Below are 10,273 nucleotides of genomic sequence, written 5' to 3'. Positions count from 1 at the left end.
TCATCTGCATAGAGGACATAATTGAAACCACAGGAGTAGATAAGGTCATCAAACAAGTATAGTGAGATGAATAATTCCATTAAGATTGGAATTCATAACCTTACCTTGGGCTGGCTACCTGTCACTGCCAAGCATTGGAAATAGCAAGATCTGGACCACAAAGGCAATAGATAAGGGGTTGAAACAAATTCAATCACAATATGGATATGTGGAATTGCATTTTCCACTAGAGTTTGTGTTCCACTACACCCACCCTGCCACCCCCCCCATTAAGTTTTCCTCTCATTTAAAAAAAAATTGCCCCGCATGTTATCACGTTTCATCTTTAAACCTATGTGCTACAAATCAAGTTTGTGAAGTGGTTTGGGATATTTTGCAATAAATGACACTATATAAATGCAAAGTATTATTATTACCTAGCTTTGAGATAGCATTGAATGCATCTCTGATAGACTGCGGATGGTCCCAGGCATGAATGATGAATGCAGTGGTTTCTATGGTACTATCATTACCTTGCTTCACTGAACAAAGTACAAAGTTACTCTAGTTGGAGAAACTGATTCAAAATGCCCTTTCCAAGAAATCTTGTTGCTTCCCATGAGGTCTTCTGCACAGGTTAGGTATTATTCAATGATTTCTTACTAAATAGATGCTTGTCCATGTTGTGTTTGGTTGTTTCTTTTTCTTCTTTTTTACCTGTTTTGGTTAGAAACTGTGGTTTATTTCCTTGGTGTAGGGAGCTTTCCAAGGAAGAAACTGCTTGTATTAATGCAGTTCAGTCAATTCTGCCACTGTAATAATACTAACATTAATAAAGCACTTTGAGTTTTACAAAACTTATTGCATTTGATCCTCATGATTCTGAATGGGTAAGTGATTTTACAATTTCTATTTTAAAGATGAACAAACAGTGTGGGAGAGCTTAAATGATTTTCCCAGCGCCACATAGCCAGTAAATATTTGAGGCAAAATTTGAACTCAGGTTTAACTGACTCAACATCTACTGTATCCAAGACTCTGCCTAGATCACTAAGAGTACATAGTCCTAGAGAGTTACCTAGGGCACTAAGAGATAAAGGAACTCATCCAGGATAACAGAAGTAAGACTAGAGCCAAGGTCTTTTTTTTTTTTTGGTTTATAAAATGTAACTTTATTTTATGTTACTTTGCTGTTACATAGGTCATAACATTTTCACAAGGTTTTTTTGGGACTACAATCAATGATTAGCAACACACAATAGTCGTCCAAACTTTCTAAGTAACGATCACTGGACAAACATGACACCCTCTCACATGTGCACAAATTTGCATGGAAAAGTGCTAAAAATGTTAAACCTGGACTTGTGTGTTTTCAATGGTTTCCCCCATTCTAGTGTATTAATAAATGACATGCACTTTAATTTGCCAAAAAACATCATTTGTATTCTGGTAGTTACATGCAACTTCTATTACATAGTAAAGTGGACACCAGAACTACAAAGGCAGGAGTGTGAGTGAACTTTTATTGAGACAGGGAAATTGTCAAATGAAACAGCAGCAACTGAAGAGTAAGAAAACTTTGTGCTGTCCTAGGACTTATTTTACAGTAGGCATATTTCAGTTTGTGATCCCTAACTCTAAAATGCCAAATTTGTTTCCATTTGACCCAATACTTTCAGGTTCCTCCTTAAAAGGAACATATGAGAGCATGTGAAAGTTGTTTGGTGAAAAGAAAACTCTGAAAAATAAGGTGGAAATATGGGGGTAAGTGGGGTGGGGGCGGGTAGAGCTATGTAAAACACTTGAGTTGTATTTAACTACATTTTCATATCTTCACTGTAATACAAAACACAGTCACTTTCCCAAAGCTGCAGTGTGAAAAGACTATAAACAATTGATTTCCATACACCTGGATGGGTTCTCTTTGCTATAGGAAATCCAAGAGGAGCTATAAGGAATGGAGACATGTAAAAAGGTTTCTTGAGAGAACGGAAGATGACACCTTGTGTGAATTTTAATTTTCTGCTTCTGCAGCATCACATTCTTCTCCTGCATTGTCTGATGTCCAAAATGTTAGGTTGTCTCTAAGCAACTGCATGATAAGGGTGCTGTCTTTGTAGGAGTCTTCGTTCAGTGTTTCAAGTTCTGCAATAGCCTCATCAAAAGCCGTTATAGCCAATGTGCAGGCAAACTCCGGGTTATTAAGGATCTCATAGTAAAATACAGAAAAGTTAAGAGGTAGCCCCAGGCGAATTGGATGTGTAGGTTGCATCTCTTCCTTGCTGACGTCAAATACTTCTTGATAAGCTCCTTGGGAATTATCTATTGTTTGTTTTCGGTCATCGCCACACGCTACTTCAGCAAGGTACCCGAAGTAGTCTCCCTTCATTTTCAGATAGAAGACCTCGCTCTCTGGATTAGTCGCATTGGGTATTAAAAACTTATCCAACAATTCCAGGACAGTGGTGCAAATGGATCTTAGCTCACATTCAACTTTCTCCCGGTAGTCCTTGACCAGCTGCATCTTCTTGTCAGTGGTGTCATTTTTCTGCTCGATGCTGGAAATTACCCTCCAAGCTGACCTTCGCCCCCCCCCCCCCGACCACGTTCTTTGTAGGCCACCGAGAGCAGGTTGCGCTCCTTCTTGGAGGGCTCGGCCCTCTGCTCGGTCACCGCCTTCATGCAGGTGGCTATGTCGTCGTAGCGCTTGGCCTGCTCGGCCAGCTTGGCCTTCTGGATCATCTTGGTCTTCTCCATAGTGGACAGGTTTCGGGTGGGAGTGGGGGCAGTGGCGGCGGCGGAAACAATAGGGCACCGGGGAGAGGAGAAGCAGGACCGAGGGTGGGGGCAGGAGACAATCAACCCCGATCAGGCAGAGTCCTCGAATGCCTAAAAGGTGGAGGGGCCGGGGAGAGAAGAGACGGGAAAGGACGGAGGAGATAGGAGAGAGCAAAAGGATGAGCCAAGGTCTTTTTGACTCCAAGGCTGTCTGTCTCCCTCCCTCCCTCTCCCTCTCTCTCTCCCTCTCCCTCTCTCTGTCTCTCTCTCTCTCTCTTTCTTTCCCTCTCCCTCTCCCTCCCTTCCTCCCTCCCTCGCTCTCTCTGTTTCTCTCCCTCTCTGTCTCTGCCTCTCTCTCTCTATGTGTGTGTGTATATATATATGTGTGCGTATGTGTCCATACATATATATGTGGGTGTATGTGTGTATATACATACATATATATGTATTTGCTGAATAAATGTTACCATCATCATCAATAACACCAATACATTCATATAAACTAATTTAAGAACACCTGCCATATGCAGAGCATCTTATAAGAGGTAGTGCATAAGGGTTAGCATGGGCAGTAGAAAAAGAAGATATTGATAGTTTCTGCCCTCAAGCAGCCTAAAATCTGCGGAGACAAAATGTAAATACTGAAAGTAAACATGAAAACAATTGCAAAGCCACCCAGAAGCACATTTAGGATAATGAGATTCAGACTGCAGATATAAGTGTAAAGGGGACCCTGAATAAGGAACTGATTAGAGCAAGGATAAAGTTAGGAAAAATCACTTGCTAGATTTAAGTCAAATTTTAAGGGATTCCTGGGTAAGAGTGGATGAGAGGGAAATAATAAGTATAATTTCTCATGTAGGTGGGTATCATTGTTCCACAGAGACATGGCCTCTCAATTCAGTTTTTAATTATACGGTAAGAAGACTTACATGAGAAGAAAAATAGCTTAATTATAGCTAACATTTCTATAGTGCTTTAAAGTTTACAAAGCACTTTCACAAATATCCTTACAACATCTCTTGGAGGTAGGATCTATTATTACCCCCTATTTAATAGATAAGGTAATGAAGGCCTGGACCAGGGGTTGGGACCTATAGTATCCAGGCCACATGTGGCTCTCTAGGTTCTCAAGTGTGGCCTTTTGACTCTATCCAAACCTCACAAAACAAATACCCTTAATTTCTGTTTAAATTAATTTCAGTTAAAGGGCAGCACTTGAAAACCTACAGGTCCACATGGTTCCCCACCCCTGCCCTAGACCTTAAGTGACTTTCCCAAGGTAAACAAGCCACTCAGTGTCTGAAGTCAAACTTGAATCCTCTTAATGACTCTAAGTCCAATGTTCTTTCCATAGTGTCCCCTAATTGTCTCTTTCAGGTCTAAAGTAGAAGATGGGTTAGAAAGAGGAGAGAGATCAAAAGGACCCCCAAAAGCTAATTAACTAGAAGCTAAGTAACTAGAAGAAACAGAAGAAAAGAAGGAGAAGGAGGAGGTAGAGAAGGAGGAAGAGGAGGAGGGGGAGGAGGGGGAGAAAGGAGGAGGAGGAGGAGGAGAAGGAAGAGGAGGAAGAGGAGGAGGGGAGGGGTTAGACTATTGGAAGCTATCCAGAGAAGAATGGCAGCATTTGAGATGTACTTAGACTACCTATTCTGAGTTACAGACAAATGTTCCAGGTGTGATTTTCTCCTTGGGGACACAGTTTCCTTTTGAATTCTTATGAAATGGTATAGATCAAAGCAAACCTCAAAAAAAGAAGCAGCTGTGAGGCAATGGAAAGAGCTCTGGACCAATGCCCAGAAGACATGAATTCAGTTCCTGATTCCCAACTAGCTATTTGACCTTGGACTTTTTCAACTTCTAAGCCTCAGTTTCTCCCTCTGTAAAAAAAAATTGTAGAATGCATCCTCACTAAATTCACTTCCAGATCTCCAATTCTATTATTGTGATTCAATTTTAGCCATTTTTGTTTTTCCCTACCCTGTTTTCTTTTCTAAACTCTCTCTACTCAGAGCTTTCTCTGTTTCCCACTGAGAAAGTGTTCATAATAAGCAAGTGCTCATGAAGCTACCAATCTGATGAACTTTTGAATTTACTGATATTTTTGGAAGTTTAGTGCAGCACCAAGTATGAATTAAAGAATTTCATAACTAAGAGAAATGCTGCTTGTAGCTGAAATTTAAAAAAATGAGGAAAAATATAACTGAAAATGTACAAGGTGAAGAATGTTTGACAGTTCACATAAATTAAATGCATGAAGATCATGGGAGATATTTTTACTAGTCCATGGAAATAAAATATACATATGAAACTTCTGAAAAGCTTTCAGATGATTAATTTCGGGGACAATTAGAGTTGGAATTAAAGTTAGACTTGTCTTTTTTTTTAATAATGGAGGTCATATGATACACAATAGGTGAGATACTCCTAAACTAGACACAAGCTGTCTAATTTCTATGTGTAGTGATAAGAAAGAGACACACTATTTTGTAGATTCTATGTACCAGTCCAAGGCACAAAGAAAGCAATGTATCTACAAATGAAATGTGCCCCCAACTTTTCCTTAACAAGAAATGGAAAGCTAAAATGATTTCTGTGACTAGTTGGACGTTATATTTTCTTTAAGGAGAATCTGGGAATAAAGGCAACATTTATGTAAACTAAGCAGATGTTTATGATTAGCTCAGTTAACATCACCCAGCTGGATAAGGATAATTTTATGGAGGAGAGAGCATTGTAGAATGCCACATGTTTATATAAATCATGAATATGGCAGCCATGGTACTAGGGCAAAAGACCTACATATTCCATTCTAGGTAACCTCTTCAAATCACTCCATATAACACCAGAGCAGACATCCCTCCCCAGCACAGTATCTGTTTCCAGTTTCCTCCTACAATTTGATGGATGTCATTATACATCGCCCGGTTGCTGGCCGCCTGCCCCCGCAGGAGCACATTGCATGATTTTTTTACATGGTGAAGGCCATTAGAGCATTTTGCGTGGGATCCGGTAGGTAGTGAAAACATATGGGATGTAGTTATATTTGATCGAATATTTTCTTTGGAAATAGGTACTGCAGAGTTGTTGACATATTCCAAAATCTGTATCTAGGTCATTATAGGAATGGAAAAGAGAAATGTTTTGTACTGTGAAAGGCAAAACCTGCATGACAGACTCTCATCCTATTGAATTCAAAGTTAAATATTTGAAACAAAGATTTTATAGAGAGTAAATAAAAAGCTAAAATTCTTATTCTGCCATTTAGTTAAGCTCCTATCTATTCATGGAAAAATACTGATTGAACGTGCATTAGAAATAGTTTTTTTAATACTTTTTTTTGCTTTTATCACCTTCATTCTCCATGTTTTCCCTCTCCCAGAGAGTATACATATGTATGTATGTATGTATATTTCTGCATCTATACATACATATCTACATACATATAATATAAATACATACATATATGATGTGTGTATATATTTAACACATTTACAAATTATATTCATTGAATCTTGTATTGCTCCACATCAATATTACTCCATGTTTTCAAAGGAAGGAGATGCATTGTGGTCCTTTGGTATTAGAATTCCAGTCTTCAGTTTTGTTTTTCCAGATGTTATAGTTATTTTTTACTTGCTTTTACTTGGTTCACTCTGCTTCAGTCCTCAAACTCTATGTTTCTCTATTTTCTTCAGATTCATCATTTCTTCTACTACAGTCACATTCTATTATATTCAAATACCACACTTTGTTTAGACACTTCCAGATCAATGTACACCTACTTTGCTTCTAGTTCTTTGCAACTAGAAAAAAGTATTTCTATAAATATGTTGGTGTATATGAGACCTGTCTTTTAAATTCTTTGCACTGCCCCCCACTTATGCACACAGAGACATGCTTATATCGGGTGTCTCAAAAGTCTTCATACAGCTATAAACTTCAAGCTGAGACATTTGGGGATATCCTATACAGTTATCCCTTCCATGTCTTAGTGGTTAGGGGCACGACATCCCTGTGATCTGGAAAATCTATGTAAAAATGTTTGGCCCCTTCTTCATACCAGAGAAGATATTATACAATATTAAGCATATGTTTTTATGCATTTCTGAGTTTCTAAACTTTTTCTATGTTGTCTGCTGACCTTCACAAGTCATCTGCACATTTCTGCAAAACTCCCCAAAAACTTCCATTTAACTTTTCTTATGCAGACCTATGATATATTGAAACATTGATAGTGAAAGTCTCAGTGTGGAAAGAATAACTGTCTATTGCAGTGTGATCCATGTAACAGCTCTGTTTATTACAGCCTTGTGAAGGAGATTTCATATTCCTTGTATAGATAAAGAAACTAAGGTAGAAAGGGTTCAAGTGGTTTGGTCACACAGCCAATCAGAATCTGAAGGAAGATTTGAACTTAAATCTACGTGACTCCCGGCCAGTATAGCATAATCCTTGTTCCAGAACTCCAAGATTCACATTTGTATAGACTATGTTCAGTATCTTTAGCATGTGATCTAGTCAGAGCTTTGTTGAAAAATCTTAGAATTTGGCTCATTCTGCATACTTATTGTCCATCCCACTGCATACTATACTCTCTTCAGCTAAGAGGGTTTCCCACTCCCTTTCTAAAGCTACTATTTCAGGGGCTAAAGGATTGTGTGGTTCATAGAGTTCTATGCTACTGAATAGGTTTCATCTAGACACTACTAAAAGTGAACTTCTCTAAGGCATCTAATCTTTGGTTAGTGCACAGCACTCTGTATAGAATTGAACTTTGGCATTTCTGTTTGGCAAATCCTTCTCTGCCTTAGTCCCAGGGTGCTGCTATGATCTAAAATATCCTGATCCAATTAAATCAACAAATCATAAGAGATGCATACTGTACATTGTTCATAGATACAAACTCGAGTTTTCTAACTTGAGTCCTATTCAGTGCTCTCTCCACTGCACCACCCTATCTTATTATCACACATGGAACTTTGGTAATACTTCCAGGTTAACATATTAGGTAGATGTAAAACTTCTTTCAGATGTATAGCTTATAGGGAAAAGCAAACAAGCACTCAGCTACAGGTATGCTACAATTAAATAGGTTTGGCTAAAAGATACTTGCATTTCTTTCTTTTTCTGAATCTTAAGTGCATCTTGATGAAAATACTCACCAGGTTCAGATTCATATTATTCATATTATGATTATGCTTTGAGATATTTATTATCTTTGTGACCCTGGGCAAAGCACTTAACTTCTTATAGACCTTGTTCTCCTTACCTGTAAAATGAGGAGTTTGGGTCAGATGGTATCCAAATTCCCTTCTATTTCTAGGACTGTAATTGGTAATGTACATATATCTCTGAGCATGGCAGCTTGATGGTGAGAGATAGACAAGTCTAGGCCTGAGCTTGGTTTTTTCTCTAACTTGGCATGGCTCTGCCCTCCACAAAGAACCCTCCCATTCCACTAGCTGAGAAGACAACAAATGTGAGCCATTGCCCCTTACCGCTCTGTATCTCTGATTCTGTGATTGCTGAGAGAATGTTCCTTTCTACTTCACATGGGGAAATGGGGAACCATGAAGGTAGAATATTGTATATATTAATGGGATGGTTGTTGCTATTGGTGTTGTGTACACTCTTTGGTTGAAATGAAAATGACTGCAGAATGAAAATAAACAACATCAATTAGCCTTTTAAAAAAGATGGCACTTTGATTTTCCCCAGGATCATTTTAATAGCTTACATTTATGTTACATATTTCTAATGTTTGGGGTTATACCAGGAGATTGGGCACCCATTAAAATATCTGTTAAACTACAAAGAGGTTGCAATATAATGATGCATTGAACAGCCAACCAACACAAATAAACTAACAAGTTATTTGAAATATTGAAAATTACAATTAAAAAGCATTGCTATAGTACATGTTTATATTTAAGAAGCATCATCTCATTTGCTTTTCACAGAAACTTTGTGGGTAGTGCAGGTATTATTACACTCATTTTAAAAATGAAGGAAAAGCACAAAAAAGTAAAGACTTGCCCAGAATCACATGGATAAGCACTGAATTTACTCTATATATTAGCTTTGAGTTGTGATAGAAGGATAATATTAATGACCTCCTCTCTCTTTTTTTGTTTGAAACAAAAATTCAAATTGAAATTCTTGCCATTCCCACTTTTAAATACTAGATACATAAATGGTGAGAGCCTATACAATTTCAAATCAGGAATATCTTTAATTGCATACTTCATGAGAAAGTAAGAAAAACTAGCATTCCCATTTTAGACTAATTAAAAATAAAATGCAGATTCAAATATTAATGCTGTTTATTTTCAATATGTTCTTTGCTTTTTATAGGCTATATTCTATAGAGAAGAAAACATATTTTTTTATCTCTATAGTATTTGGGCTCTTAAACTGAAAAAGAAGACTAAATATATTGAGTTCTTACATAAACAAATTTGATTTAGAAAGAAGAAAGTATGAAATAATTTTTGATAGAATAAATGGGACACAATTTAATGTTGAAGAAGTTTTGATGAAAAGTCAGTTGTCAAATATATAATTGCCTTTATCTATAAGCAAGAAAGCCGTGTTATAAGTAAGTTTATAGGCTGTTAAAATATGCCTTTCATTATACTTGAAGGTTACAGAGAGATTATTCATAATGAACATGAATGTGCTTCAATATAAAGCTAATGTTTCTATAATGAGTTATCAAATTGTCTTTACTCTGTTGATTATCTCTAATTTATCCTGTACATACTTTTACATAAAGAGTTGTTTGTATGTTGTCTCCTCTATTAGATTGTGAACTTATTGGAAGCAGAGACTGTTTTTTGCCTTTCTTTATATCCCAAGCTGTTAGCACAGTGCCTGGCACATAGTAGAGACTTAGTGTTTTTTTAGACCAGCTGATTTTTATTATTATTATTATCACCTAGGCTGGGTGCATAGGTATGTGAAGGGAAGGAAAGATTATTTATAGTAACATGTTACTTAATCTAAAATAGATACATAAGGGCACAAAATTAATAAATTCATACCCTAGTGTACATGCTAAGAAATACATTGAGAAAATATAGTAATAGCAAAATTCTCAAGATTTCAGGATGTGAGATAACTACTTCTAATTTGCATCAAAGGCCATAAAGAATTAGCCTACCATTTTTGCATTACAAAAGTGCCTTTTTGCTTCAGAATGAATAATACAAATGGTTTTTTTTATTTTAAATTCAGATAACTTTCAAAATGTTGAGTATTTATATCATTCCAAGCATAATGCATTTGTTATTGAATTGCATGCATAAATAAAATACATTAATATACCAACAGAGAAAAAGCTTAGATTTTCACTTGATTCTATGCCATTTGCCATTGGAATTTTAATGTGACTACATAGAAATTATTCAAATGTCCATCAAAAACTAAACATCTTATTGAGCTAGTCTGTAATCTGTCTAAATATGTTCATAAGCATCATATATATTTATAACTTACAGGGATAGGTCTTGGG

At 36.9% G+C, this 10,273-nt stretch overlaps 1 pseudogene; it reads right to left on the bottom strand.

The window, feature by feature from the left end:
• Positions 1-1,993: 1,993 nt before the first annotated feature.
• LOC118854286 lies at positions 1,994-2,774 on the bottom strand (annotated as a pseudogene).
• Between the last annotated feature and the right edge of the window lie 7,499 nt (positions 2,775-10,273).

The sequence above is a fragment of the Trichosurus vulpecula genome, chromosome 6, assembly GCF_011100635.1.
Source record: "Trichosurus vulpecula isolate mTriVul1 chromosome 6, mTriVul1.pri, whole genome shotgun sequence".
NCBI lineage: Eukaryota > Metazoa > Chordata > Mammalia > Diprotodontia > Phalangeridae > Trichosurus > Trichosurus vulpecula.
Note: the sequence above shows the minus strand (reverse complement) of the source record. Positions and strands in the feature narration are given on the sequence as shown.